This window comes from Protopterus annectens, chromosome 12.part0, assembly GCF_019279795.1.
Source record: "Protopterus annectens isolate FY-2018-M chromosome 12.part0, PAN1.0, whole genome shotgun sequence".
NCBI lineage: Eukaryota > Metazoa > Chordata > Ceratodontiformes > Protopteridae > Protopterus > Protopterus annectens.
In genome coordinates, this window is record NC_056746.1 from 259,092,287 (window position 1) to 259,107,474 (window position 15,188).

The window sequence follows — 15,188 nt, forward strand, 5'->3', positions numbered from 1 at the left end:
TGATGTTGTGGGCCTCCTCTGCCATGAGGGCAGCATCTATCATTTGAACTTCCCCCTCTGCCTCTGGAGGAAGATCCTCCACATGTGTCCTGGAAAGAACCTTGTGATTTTCTGAACCACATCTTTCCACCACCTCGATGATTCCTCGAAGATGATGTTTGGGGGGGGGGGGTGGAACAACATACGCCCATGACAGAAAGGGTCTTTCCATCCTTCTCACACTTGGACAACATATCTGTTACTTTGGGGCCAAAAAGAGAGGTTCTGTCAAAGGAAGCACTGAAGAACGTAGACTTATAAGGCTCCTCAAAATCACACAGACGCAATCAGGCATGTCTCCTAATGGCTACGCCTGAGCCCTTGAGGTTCCTTCTGCCAGATTAGAAATCAGCCTCATGGATGAATTGGAAATTAACTGTAGGGTCGCCAGCTGAGAACTGACCGAATCTTTCACCTCTTCAGACATGGTTCTTTTGAGAGTACCAGAAAGTTCCTTAATCAGATCCTTGTGAAAACTAGTAAAATGTGCCAAGTAATTCAGAGACCTTAAAGCAAAGGTAGTGGAAGCATAGACACACTTCCTAAATCTGTCCATCGCCCGCAACTCCTTTTCAGGAGGATGGACATAGGAACTACCTTTCAGTGGCCGCTGCCATGACCGTGGCATCAACAGGAGGACCTTTCAACCAAAACTGTTTAGACTCTGGAGGAGTCATAATTTTATCTGATATCTTGGGAATGGGCTCAATGGTCAGGTTCCTTCCATGCCTGCTGCGAGACCAACTCCAGAAGCTCATCAGTGGCTGGGACCACCCAGGTAGTAGATGGGCTGGTATCAAAAGCCTACAGTACTATGGATTCCTCCAGTGAATGGTTGCTGGGCTTCCTGCCAACTCTCTGTTTCAGGATTTCCAGGATGTCTCCAAATAAGACAGCCTCAGGAGGTGACCATGGGGACTCTTTGCCCTCACCAAAATATGTGCCCTTGGTGACTGATTCAGGGGAATCAGCATGTTTCCTCTTGCATGTCATCTTCTTACGGAGCTCCTCTGGGGACGTATCAGAAGAGAAGGGAATACCTTGTTGGGAAGCCTGGGGCTTTGGCATTGGCTGTCCCTGTAAAGAGCATAGCTGAGATTCTAGGCACAGAGGTGGAACAGAAGAGGACATAGGATCCGAAGGGGAAGACATCACCTGAGTCTGAGGTGCAGACAGAGCTATATCCAAAACCCTAAAGGCAGACTTGTCCCAAAGAAGGACATGGATCTGAAAGGCCAAGCCTCTGATCCCTAGTCTCACCTTGCCCCAAGGACAGCCACCAGGAGGCCAAAGTTGGACCCGAACTGACCATCACTGAGGCTCCATGATGCAGAGATGGCTCCAAAAACCTTGCAGTGAACTGCAGCACCTCAAACACAAGAGGGGGTCAGCTCTGAGAGCTATCCACATCCAATTGAACCAAATAGCTCAGATCAAGTCTCAGATCTGGGGATGTTAGAATCCTCCGACCCAAAAGAGGCGGTGCTGTATGATTTGTATCCAAGGGCTCTGAAACCAGGATAGGTGTCAAAGGAGGAATCGTTAGAAAAGTAGAGGTGGATGCATGGGCTTCCCGATCCGATGGAGTAGGAGCTGAGGAAGCAGCAGACTGGCTCTGCCCCGAGAGGATCTTTCTCACTAGTCTCTCCACATCTTCTTCAGAAAGACTTAAGGATGAACGGGTGGATACAGCCAATGGAGACTTTGATCTTTTTAAAAAGGAAGAAGGCACTTTGGATGGAACTGGGTCCACTGAAGGGGAGCACCTTATCCTAGGGAGAATAGGTTCATAGAGTCATTGGTGTATACTAGGCAAATGGCCCTGGAACCTTTACATGCCTAGCTCAAACAAAATGCCCAGGCACCGTGCCACCCGATGTTAGTTCACAGTGTCCCTATCCAGTAGGGCAACTGGAGTGATCCCTGAAGTGAAATTTCTGTTACCCATCCACTCAAGATTTCTCTTGAAGACGGCCAGCGAGGTGCTCTGCTTGACATGAATGGGAAGCTTATTTCAGAGTATGGGCAGTCTTTGGGAGATGAACCTGTCCCTCCAACATGTTCTGTTAATTGTGGGGTAATGAGGTTATGACCTCTGGAGCATGTGGCATGGAGGGATTGGGATTTCTTTAGGTGTATCATTTCAAGTAGGACTGGGTCGGACATAGCTTTGTAAGTCGAGCAGGGATCACCGCTAAGCAGACGATAAGAGACTGAGAACAGCTGAAGTTTCCTGAGTCTGTCCATGTAGGACATGTATTTAAGGATTAGGATCCTTTTTGCGAGGTACTTTTGTGGCCTCTCCAGCTGTTGTAGATGTTAGATCAGGTACATGCCAAATGGGAAGGTTATGATCTCTGGAGCATGTGGCATGGAGGGATTGGGATTTCTTTAGGTGTATCATTTCAAGTAGGACTGGGTCGGACATAGCTTTGTAAGTCAAGCAGGGATCACCACTAAGCAAACGATAAGAGACTGAGAACAGCTGAAGTTTCCTGAGTCTGTCCATGTAGGACATGTATTTAAGGATTAGGATCCTTTTTGCGAGGTACTTTTGTGGCCTCTCCAGCTGTTGTAGATGTTAGATCAGGTACATGCCAAATGGGGCGTTACATTCAATGACTGGTCTAATGAGGGATGAGTAGAGAGGGATGATGACCTCGTTCTTCCTAGATGTGAAACCTTTGGTTATAAGATGTGCCATATAGAAGGACTTTCTGACCACAGTGGCGATGTAGTTGTAGGTGAGGTGGCTGTCAACCTGGGGGCCGAGATCTCTTCAGTGGGCTCCCATCAACGTGGTAATTCAAGGGAACTGAGTTTTTTCCAAAGGGGATGATAATGCATTTTTTGGCGTTAAGTTTCAGGCCATGGTTCCAACACCAGTCATTGGTCTCAGAGAGGCCTTGGGGAGTTGATAATGACTCCTAGCTTGCAGTCATCAGTGAACTTGGTCAGCCAGTCCTTCAGTGTTGGCCTGGACGTCTGAGAAGTAAATGCCAAACAGGAGAGAGCCCAGGACTGAGCTGTGTGGGACGCCACTCGTGACTGGTCGACAGTCTGACTTGGCATCCACAACTTTCACTCTGTGGGTCCTATCTGTGAGCCAATTTGCAAACCCACCTAATGATGTAAGGACTGATGCCTAGTTTGGTGAGTTCATCAATGATACCTGAGTGGGGAATGGTATCAAAGGCTTTGGCCAGGTTGAGGTGGGCTGCATGCACTACCTTACCCTCATCCACAGCCTTGCTGACTGCCTCAAATAAGTCAACCATGTTCAGCAGGCAGGATTTCCCCTTGACAAAGCCAAACTGTGTTGGGTCAAGAGTTTGGAGATTCCCTATATCTTTGTTAAGCAGGTACATGATGATGCACTGCATAGCTTTGCATACCAGACTCGTCAGGCTAATGGGGCAATAGTTCCCAGGGTCTGTAGTTGATCCCCCTTTATGGAGCAGGGTGACTGTAGTAGTGCACCATTCGTTAGGGACATAGCCTACAGTAAGGTTGTGATTGAACAGGGCACACAAATGTGGTGCCAGTTCATTTTGTAGCTCATGTAGAATGCAGCCAGGGATATTATCAGGTTCCATGGTCGCTATTTTCTTGACTTTGGACAATGCAGCTTTTACCTGTGCGGCAGAAATGGTGGGTACCAGGCTTTCTTCTGGTATTGTGATAGGGCCCTTGGGGGGGGGGGGGTAAAGTTAAAGTTGGCCCTGAATCTGTCAGCCAGTATGTATCTACATCTATTGGCTCAGCATAAGAGGTGCCGTTGTGCAATAACTCACAACAAATCTGGGTATTGCCTTGGAGGTTTCTGATATAGTTATAGAAGGCTTTGTAGTTGTTTTTGGTGTCAGCTGCAATTCTGCCTTCATAGCTGGCTTTAGATGATTTGTTAAGGGATCTCAGCTTTTTGTTGAGACTGATAAGGGAGGTTTTCCAGTCTTGTGACTTCATTTTTTTCTGCAACAGTTTCTTCCTTCTGTTGTAGAGTTTATTGATGGCTGGGGACCACCAGATCAGCGTCCTTTTTTTGGAGAGAGCATCTTAGTTCTATTTGGTATGGCAAGGTCCATGCATTTGTGTATGTGCTCATACAGTGCATTGTTGTATGATTCGGTAATCATGCAGCTATTTCCCATTGGCATGGGTGCCGAGAAGTTAGCCACCTCTGTTTTTAGGAGCCCAAAGTCAGCTTTAGGGAAGTTTTTCAGGGAGGTCACCTTAGCAGGGAGTGTAGGTGAGATGGAGATTTCCATGGTGATCAGTTTGTGGTTGGATTTAACCATGGAGGAATTGACTATAGGGGTAGAGCAACAGTATCCCATGTTGGTGATAACCAGGTCGAGGATGTTGCTTCCTCTAGTGGGGGTCAGAATGAGCTGGTCCAGGGCATTGGAAATGATAAATTCCAGAAAGTGTTGGGCCTGTACATTGATACTTGAATAGTTTTCCCAGTTGATGGAAGGGTTGTTGAAGTTGCCCAGTATGAAAGTATTGGGTTGGACCTTGATAGATTCCAGGGTGCTTAGGAACTTGGGAGTGAGAGTCTACGGACATGTTTGGGGCTCTGCAACAGGCTATGATTGTATTGCCATCTTACCCAATGTTATCTGTACCTGAAGTATCTCGGATGCATTATGCTGAGCTACCTGTCTAGATGTGTGTATCCGTTAAGAATATGGAGACACCACCGCCTTTGGAGCTTCCAGCCGTATTCTGTGGCTGTAAGGTATTGAATGAGTTGTAGCCTGGGAGTGCAGGAGTGCTTTCTGCCTCTTTAAACCAGGTCTCCGTTACAGCACAGATGCCGACATTCTTCATTTTGAGGAGAGCTTTAAGTGACTGCATCTTGAGATTTGGACTTCTAGCATTGAGCAGCAGGACCTTCAGATTGCATTTGTTTGTAGCTGTTACGGTGGAATTTTGGTCTTTGGAACACTGCCTAAAAAAGGCACTATAGGGGTGGCAAGAGCCTTAGCCAGTACCCGGAATCCCAGGGGTGACAGATGCAGGCCGTCTCTGGCAAAGCATCGAGGTCTGTCAATCATGTCATCCCAGGCAGACAGATACTGGATCTCCTTAGACTGACACCAGAAACTTAGCCAATTGTTGAAGTCAATCATTTTCTGCTCTAACTGTGGTATCACTCTGGGTGACAGTAGAATACTGCTCAGGGCTAAGGTCATACCTGCCTGGGCCACATAATCAGAGAGTTCCATCACATCTCTTTTCATGTAGTCCAGGGAGGTATGTCTCAGGTCATTCACACCCACATGGACAATGGCTGAGTCATATTTGTACTTGTTGTGGAGTGACCTGAGAGCATGTGTTATGTGGCGGATCCTGGCACCTGATAGACAACTAATTGTCACCTTCTCCTTGTTCAACCTAGTGAGTGAGACATCAGTGTGCCTCACAATAGAGTCTCCTATGATTAGTACATTGTGAAAAGTGTTTTGCCTTAAGGGCTTAGGTTGAGGGGCACACTGTGGTGGTGAACTATGTATTCTGGGGTTGGTGTTGTGTTGTGTTGTGGCGGTCGAGTGCGTTTCTGTCTCAGGGGTCTCTGTTGTTTGGTATCTGATCTGAGGTCTTCAGATCTGATGAATCTTTGCTCGTCAGAGACTTTGGATCTGAAGAAGCCATCAGATCCAATGACTTGAATTTGGGCTTAGTAGAATATGACAAAAGAGTTGCATCCAGTAATTTTTGTCTCTTCTTCGAATGATCTGAAAGTACAATAGGATCCGAAGAAGTTCTTTTTTCTGATTTTTCCGAGGACTTAGAGGATACTGAAGAAATGCTCAGAGAAATAACTGCTGTCTTTTTAAGCTTCTTTTTGGAAGGTCCAGATATAGCTTCAAAGGAAGAAGGCAAAAGTCCCTTTAGAATAAGCTTGTCTCTGTTATCTACCAATGCCCTAGGGTTGAAAGTGTGGCAGATCACGCAATTCTCCAGGAGGTGGAGAGGTCCCAAGCAAAAAACACACAAGGTATGCGAGTCATACATAGGGATCTTCTGACCGCATTTCCACATTTTTTTTTACCCAGCCAGGCTTTTGTCTTTGACCATCATCACCACAAAAGGGAAAAATCAGTACAACCACAATTACCAAGGCAGAAATGCCCACAGAACTACAATCTTTAACACAAAAACTATTTTTTTAAACAGAAGATAGAAAGGGAAAGAAGAAAGAACCAACAATGGTACTAAAGAGGGAAGTTACTAACAATAGTAATGGAAAATACCACGAACAGTAAAGGGAAGGAAAAAGGCAGAGGGTTTCTGGAAGGGTAAGGGAGAAAATGAACAGTAGACAGAAAAACTTAATCTACAAATGATTTTAAGAAAGAAGAGATAAATTTAAGTTTTTAAATTGGTTACTTATCACCCAAGCTTGAGAGAAGTGACCATATGGAAGCAGCAAACGAGATCTGAAGTAATGGGGGTGATGCATCCTGGATAAGGGAGAAGCTTGAGAGTTTGAGGCTGCAACGGGCTTTTACAACAGCCAAATAAGATCAGAGAGCTCGGACCTGAACCCATCAGTTGAGGGGAATGAAAACTGACATCAGATGTATAATTCAAAGTGGAAATAGATGATGATGAAATGGGGGAGGGGAGCTCAAGTAACAGGGAGAGACTGGGATTTTGGATGCAGACCTTTACATACAGAATATTACATTCATAAAGTAGCAGAAGGTCTTCTAAGAACAAAGCCAACACGGAATGGAGAAAGGAGATTCTGCCGATAGAGATGACTGCAATTAGGGATACAGACAATAGGCAGGAAAAGATGGGAAAAAACTGGCAAAGGATCCAAGGTATCAGGAACAAATAACTAGAGAAGGTGAATATTTCAAGCAACTATCAGGGGTTGCAATGGGGGCGAAATGTGTGCCCATTTATGCTAATCTAGTTTTAGCAGAATGGGAGAAAAGATTTGTTTTCACTTCCCCCTTCAAGAAGGATATTATTCTATGGGTACGTTGTTTGGGCGATATCCTAATTTTGTGGCATGGAAATACTGAGAAATTGATATATTTGTTAGTTATGTTAATAATACCACCACTTTTTTGCAATTTACATACAAGGTTGATGCCCATGAAACAGAATTTTTAGACATATTACTTTATAAACATTCAGAGGGTTGAGAGCATGGTTCAAATATATTTAGAAAGAAGGCACATTCTAACACGCTGCTTCATTTTGATAGCTGTCATTCCCCCCACCAAAAGAAGAGTGTAATTAAAGGGCAAATGGTACGTTTATCCAGGCTAGTGAGTGATGACCAAAGGTTTGAGAATGAAATGACCCATTTAATAGGGTTATTTAAAGATAGGGGTTATCCGGTGAGGCTTTTAATAAAGATTAGGAATGAAGTAAGCAAAAGAACTACTAATACATATGTACCTATTTTATTGATGGCGAAAGGAACAATATTTAATACTGTCCAGCCAACAGTTCAGAATAAAGTGATGGTCTTACCCTACAATCAGAAAACTGTTTGATTAAAAACTGTGTTGAATAAGTGCTGGGACTAGACATTAACAAGTGATTTAAAACGTACCATAGGTGAAAGACCACAGGTGGTTTACAGCCGAGGCTGTAACCTGAAGGAATTATTTGAATAACATAAAAACAACCAAGTTAAGTATAAATCGAGTATAGTTAAATGCTACATGTGTAAATATTGTAGACTTATTAATGAGAGTCCTTATGTAGCTATAAAGGGGTACAAAAGAACCATCCAGTGTCTCGGACATTGAAATTGTAACACCAAGATGGTGGTTTACATTGCAACATTCGTGAGCTGTTCAGCATTTTATGTAGGGAAGACCACCCGTAAATTAAGAGAAAGGATAGCCAAACATATGAGGGACATTAAGAAAAAGAAAACGACTAATGCCCTATACTCTCACAGCCTGGTCTGTACCAATTTCAAAAGATTTGTATTCTTTGTTATTGATAAAGTTAATCTAAATGATAGAGGGAGAGACTATAATATATTTTTAGAATTAAGAGAAACAATGTGGCAGCTAAGACTCAATGCCACAGTGTCTCCCGGTATTAACGACTGCTGTTCAATAGCTAGTGTATTGAAACTTAGATCAACACAGATTTAATATGAATGTATACATATTTTGAATATTAGTTGTTTTTTAACATTAAATTATTTGGTGTGTTTATAAAATTAAAATTGTTACTTTTTCATAAATATATATATATATATATATATATATATATATATATATATTATATATATATTTATTTCTTTATTTATTTATTTTTTTTACATTGGTGTTAATTGTTTCCTATATACCCCTCTCCTGGAATGAGCTACCTTGCATATAATTGTACAGTTGTTTCTTAAAGAATTTTTTTAAGAACACCTTAAAATTACTGTTATGTGCATTTTATTAGTTAATTGTTTTTAATCAAGGTTTTTAACTGAGGTTGTCAAATGATTGTGACATTTATAAAAGGGCTGGGTTACTTATGATGGTGACTCTGATGATGCCCCATGTATAGTAAAGGGCAAAGGCTCCAAGTCTTGATTTGTTTTTATTTTCATGTGTTATTAAATCTGGTTGCAGTGAAAGTGCCGAAGTAGTGGTGTTTCTTTTTTTTACTTTGTTTGCTTCTTAGCTGGCATGTCTCTTATTAATAGCGGTTTATACACAGGGATTAGCATGATGGCCAGATGGTCCGAGTTTCCCAAGTGTGGGTGTGGTACCACCTTAAAAGCCAGCTTGACGTTGGTATATATCACTTCCTCACTGCAAATGCCACATGTTGTTGATAGGCAAAAAGTACAGTTGTGTACCTACCATAAATGTAGATGTTCGAGTGTATTCACTGTTGCAGTCATTACAATTGGGTTATCCTGCTGGCAGGCTACCCGCAGTCGGCCTGAATTCCAAAGTCCTGGTCTGGCGTCAGTTGCTGTCGCCTCCTCCCTGACGTCAGTGTGCCAGGGGTATAAAAGATGCAGCCGCCACCATTTTCTTCAGTTTTTCTTGCCCCAGATGTCAGGTGCCCCCAAAAGGGTAGGCTAATTTATGCCAATAAACATGCATGCAGTAAAGTAAAGCACTACCTTCATCTACAAGCAAATACACCACATAGGTTATATAGAATAGAGAAGTACAGACAAGACCCAGCAAAGGAAAGGGGGATGGTGGGTGGGTAACCTGGACTGCAACAGTGAATACACTCGAACATCTACATTTATGGTAGGTACACAACTGTACTATGTTCATCATGTTTCACTGTTGCAGTCATTACAATTGGGTTGAATCCCAAAGCTAAGGTTGGGCGGCTGGGGCTAAATAGGATTAGGAGATGCTATGAGGCCCTGCAGAACTGCAGTGGCAAAGCCTGCCCTGATTTAGAGAAAAGAGGTAAGTGATAGTACTTGGTGAAAGTGTGCACTGAACTCCAAGTTGCAGCCTCTAAGATGTCTTTAGTTGGTACTCCTCTGAGGAAGGCTGCTGCTCTGGTTGAATGTGGTCTAATGCCCTTAGGCACTGATTTGCCATGCTGTGAATAGCAGAAACGAATGCAGTGGCCTATCCATTTTGAAAGTCTGCTTTGAGATAGCCTTTCCTTGTGATCCTGTAGCATATGCCACTAGAAGTTGTTCAGTCTTTCTGAAAGCTTTGGTTCTGTCCAAGTAGAAGCGTAGCTGCCTGTGAATGTCCAAAGAATGCAGAAGTCTCTCACCCTTATTCTGTGGGTTTGGATAAAAGGTAGGCAAATGAATTGTTTGATTCAGGGCCACACTGGACACTACCTTAGGCATAAATGTCGGGTTTGTCCTCAGAGAAGCCCTGTCCTGATGGAAAATGATAAAAGGTTCCACAGCCATGAGTGCCTGTAACCCTGAGACTCGTCTTGCAGAAGTTATTGCTAGGAGCAGAGTTGTTTTCCAGGATAAGAATTTTATATCAGCTGTAGAGGCTGGCTCAAAAGGAGGCAGTGTGAGTTTTACCAAGACATAATTTAGGTCCCATGCAGGTACTGGTGCCCTCCTTGGAGGTTTTATGTTTTTGGCCCCTCGGAGGCACTGCCTTAGTAATGGATGAGAAAAAATAAGTGGTTCTGTATTGTAATGAGCTGAAATGGCAGAGGCATGAATCTTAATTGATGAAAAGGATAGGCCTTTGTCCAGCAAATCAGTTAAGTATTGCAAAATCTGAGGAATATTTGGTAGAATCGTGTCAATTCCTTGTGCCTGGTTCCAAGCACAGAATCTCTTCCATTTTTCTGCATAAGATTTTGTGGTGCTAGGCCTCCTGGCCTCCAAAATAACATCCATCACTGCTTTAGAGAGAGGCGTGTTTTGAATGGTTACATTATCCGCCATGCTGCCAGATTTAAGGTCCTGAGTTGGCTGCGCATGATCTGACTGTTTTGTTGGGTCAATAAGTGAGGGATTTGAGGTAATGTCCAGGCTGGGCATTTAGACATGTTTTTCAGGATTGGGTACCAGTGCTGGCGAGGCCAGTCTGGGGCAATCAGTATAATTTTTGGCTTCTCTTGTCTGACCTTGAGGAGTACCTTGGGGAGGAGAGGCAGTGGGGGAAAGGCATATACTGTTAAGTTTTTCCAGCTGAAAGAGCATCCACCTTTCATGCTTGCTTGTGATAAGTCCTTGTGTAGAATCCCTGTAGTTGGCAGTTGTGAGGGGAGGCAAATAGGTCTATGTCCGGGCATCCCCAGTTCCTTGTTATCATGCTGAAGACTTGTGGATCCAATTTCAACTCGTGGGGATCCATTAGGTTTCTGCTTAGTTCGTCTGCCAGAGAATTTATCTTTCCTGGCAGGTATTGTGCTTGCAGATGTACTTGGTAAGTCAATGCTGTATCCCACAAAGTCATGGCTAGTCTGCAGAGGGGGTAGGAATGTGTGCTTCCCTGCTTGTTTATGTACCACATGAATGTAGTATTGTCTGTCTTTATCAATAGTTGTCCTGGAAGAAGTAGATCCTTGAAGGCTGTCAGGTAATTTTGAAAAGCTAGCATCTCTTTCTGATTGATATGTAGATGCATATGGCTTGTGGGCCATGTGCCCTGATTAGATCTTCCTGCCATATGTGCCCCCCAGGAATAATCTGATGCATCTGTTGTTAATGTCTGCCTGGCTGTGGGTAAAGTGAAAGGCTGTTCCTTGTTGTGGTGACAGGCCTTTGCCCACCATCGAAACTCCTGTTGTAGGTAGGGAATGAGGGTAATTATTGTTTCCAGGCCGTGGCAATGTTGAGTCCAAACACTTTTTAGATACCACTGTAGTTTCCTCTATTGCAGTCTTGCATATGGAATTAGTAGAATGCAGGATGCCATGAATCCCAATGTCTGCAGAATTTTTCTTGCAGATAACTGGGTCTTTGTTGACAACATTTTGAAATAAGTAGTCAGTTGTCTTTGTTTGTCTGGTGGGAGATAAGCCATCTGGGCAGTTGTATTTAAGCTTGCACCCAGGAATATTATCTCTTGTGAGGGTACTAGTTTTGATTTTTTTTCGTTTACTGTGTACCCTAGGCATGTTAGTAATCTTTTTACAAACTCCAGATGCTGTAGTAGAATGTCCTTGTTCTCTGCTTGAATAAGGCAGTCGTCCAAGTAAGGATATATTTGTATTCCTCTTTGTCTGCAAAATGCAATTACTGGTGCCAGGCATTTTGTGAAGACCCTGGGTGCAGTAGATAAGCCAAAAAGCAGTGCAGAGAATTGGTGGTGCATTGAGCCAGCTATAAATCTGAGGTATCTTCTGCATGAGTGTCTAATTGGGACATGCAGGTATGCCTCTTTTAGGTCTACAGTCATAAGCCATGCCTTCTTGCCCAGCATGGGCAGAAGCTGCTGCAGAGTCAACATTTTGAATTTCGGAATATTCAGAAATGTGTTTAGAATAGACAGGTCCAGTATTGGTCTCCAGGCGTTGTCCTTTCTGGGCACCAAGAACAGTCTTGAGTAAAATCCTAGTCCCTGATCTTGCTTTGGTACTTGTTGAATGGCCCTCATGTCCATGAGGGATGAAACTTGTTTTTGTGCCTCTGCCCATTGATTGTGTGGCAGGTCTGGCATTACGTTTGCCCTTAGCAGGGTGCGAAAATGGAACCTGTAGTCTTGTGACACTATATTCAGGATCCATTTGTCCTGGGTGATTAGGCGCCAATTTTGAGAAAAAAGTGCTAGTTTTCCCCCTAAAGGAGCTGCCAGAAGATAAGTGCTTGGTGCTGGCAGAGGAAAGTCATTGAGACTGTTTCCTGTATGGCTGTGATTTATCTTCTCCACTTTTGGAGGTAGAAGCACCCCACTGTTTAGACCTGTATGAGCCCTGGGGCTGGGATCTGCCTCTGGGGCATCTGTATCTGCCTCTTTGTGGCCTGTCTGACACTGGAAAGGACCAATTCTTTGCAGGCCAGTTCCTGCTAAATCTGGGACGTTGAACCTGTAAGAAATCCTTGACGGTTTGCATAGATTTAGCTTTGTCCTCCATTTTCTTCAACACCTCTTCTGCTTAACACCAAAGAAGGTATCATGCTGTAATGGAGCATCTAATAATTTTGCTTTAACATGATCAGGCAGATTCTGTTCCTTTAACCAAGCATGCCTCCTAATGACAGAACCCATAACAGCGGCCCTGCAGGTGGACTCCAGAGAATCAAAGCCACAATGCAAAGTATGCTTTCCCACTTGTTCAGCTGCATGCAATACATTCTGCATTTCTTTGTTTTCTGCACATTCAGAATTTGACAATATTTTCTGTTTAAGTAGTGACATAAGATATTGCTGATATTTAAGCATATGAAACTGATAATTTAAGGCCCTTACAGCCAAGGTAGCAGAAGTGTAAATCTTTTTCCCCTATCTGTCCAGGGCCCTTGAATCCCTATCAGAGGGGATAGGGTTTTTTGCAGTGGTCGCCTTGACCCCTTTGGGACCCTGAAATATAGTTTCTGGGTCAGCAGCACAGTTTTTATGAAGAAATGTATGTGAATCAGGAACCCTGTTGTATCTGTCTGGCTTAACAGGAGCTGGTGGTAAAGTCAGGAGTGAGACTGGACTCTGTAAATACATCATCTACAATGTCTAAAACAGGAGGAATAGCAAGGGGTCTGTGCTGAGGTAGTAAAAGAAAATATCTGAGCCTTTTCTTAGGTTCTGAGTAATCTTGGCTCTCCCAATGGAAATGTTCCCTCATAGTATGCAGGGTCTCCCCAAAAGAATAATCCTCAGGAGGAGAGGCTGAAGGGATAGATTCTTCAGCATCAGAATCCTCATAGGGAGGAAAAGAGTATCCCTGTTCAGAAGAGGAATCAGAGGAAATGGAAACCTGATCCGAAGATTCATATTCTGTCTCTTGCCTAGATCTCTTATCAGGAGGGGGGGTGGAGACCCCTGATCAAAGTAATTAGGTCTTCGGCCATTTTAAGCATCTGTTTTTTAGGCATGGAGGCCTGCCCAGGGGAATGTTGTACTTGTTTCTTTGTCTTTAGAGGTGCTTTAGTCTTTGCCTTTGAAGCTGAAGTCGTTTTCACATATAACTGTGTAGACCTGAAAACACCCTCAAAAGCCGGTGCCTGCCCAGCGGCTCCAGACCCATCTGAGGGAATGGTTTCCGAGGGTCCAATACCTTGAGTTTCCAGCGGCCTAGTCAGCTCCATGTGGGAGTTAGAAGCGGCCTGTGGCTCTGAGGTAGCAGGCGTCATGGGCTGCGAAAGCACCTCACTGAGAACCGGCAAACCGGCGACTGGCCTAGCCGAAGCCTCGTCGTCGGTTTTGGACCTCGGATGCCTGTCCTTTTCTTTGTCTTTGCGCGTTTTGTAAATTCTGGTAATCGGCTGTTCCGACGGCATTATATAATTAAATATTCTGCCAAAATAATGAAATGTAAAATCGTACCGACGCTTAATAGTGCGTTGGTTAAATCTAGCAGAAAACCGACAACTAGCAACGTCGTGGTCAGGGCCTAGGCAAGGAATACAGTAAGAATGAAAATCCTTATGAGGTATTTGCTTCCCACAAGAAATACAATTATTAACTTTTCTGACATCGGTCTGGAGCAAGAAAAAAGTTTCCCCAACGGGGTACTTAGCTTTAATGAAGAGTTTGGATCTGAAATTTGAACTTGAAAATCTCAGGAGTCGGCCGACTGACACTTGCGAACTGCTTTTGCTTCGGGCACCGTGCGGCAAGAAAGACTGAAGAAAATGGTGTCGGCTGCATCTTTTATACCCCTGGCGCACTGACGTCAGGGAGGAGGTGACAGCAACCGACGCTGGACCAGGACTTTGGAATTCAGGCCGATTGCGGGTAGCCCGCCAGCAGGTTAACCCAACTGTAATGACTGCAACAGTGAAACACGATGAACATCTGACTTCAGGTTTGCTTGGTTGAAGTCACCAGTTATTATATCAGTAAATTCTGGGTTATGATTCTGCAGCTCATTGATTTCCTGGTGAAATGTAGCCAGTGTCTCACTGGTGTTGGCACTGGGAGGAATATAAACAGCTGTGATGCTCACACCATTAAACTCCCTTGGCAAGTAGAAGTGTCTACATCTTAGCATCATGAACTCAATGTTTTCTGAGCAGTGAGTGGTAACTGCTTCACAGTTGGTACACCATCTGTTACTGACATATCTATGCCTCACAGCTGGTATATCCTATGTTACTGACATATATATAGACACCCGTTCCTCTAGATTTGGCACTATGAATATGATTCCTGTCAGCACTAAATAATGTCAGCCTTCCACATGCACAGCACTGTCACTGATATTAGAGAGCTTAACCAAGTCTCTGTAAACATGAGCACACAACTAGTTCTCCCCTTGTTATTTTAGTTAGTTCCAGCCTTATGTAGCCCATCTTGTTTTCCATGGAGCAAACATTGGCCAGTAGCATAGATGGAGGTGCAGGCCTGTGTGGGTTGGCCTTTAGCCTTGCAGATATTCCTGCTCTTGTTTCTCTTTTCCTCAGTATTTCACATATTTTCCTTCTTCTCCTTATTTTAGATGTGTTAAAAGTTAGCTCTGCTTGTGCAAGACATCTTGGGCCATGACTGAGTATAATTCCTTGTTCTCGGAGTTCCTGGAGTGTAGGGCCTTACAAGCCCACAGACAACAGC

The 15,188-nt window shown here is 43.8% G+C and overlaps 1 protein-coding gene across 1 annotated transcript in view; it reads right to left on the reverse strand.

Annotated features, from left to right (window-relative positions):
- The window catches only part of LOC122816492 (dynein axonemal assembly factor 8-like), a 3,534,829-nt gene that overhangs the window by 1,507,954 nt on the left and 2,011,687 nt on the right, over nt 1–15,188 (reverse strand). The window lies entirely within an intron of this gene.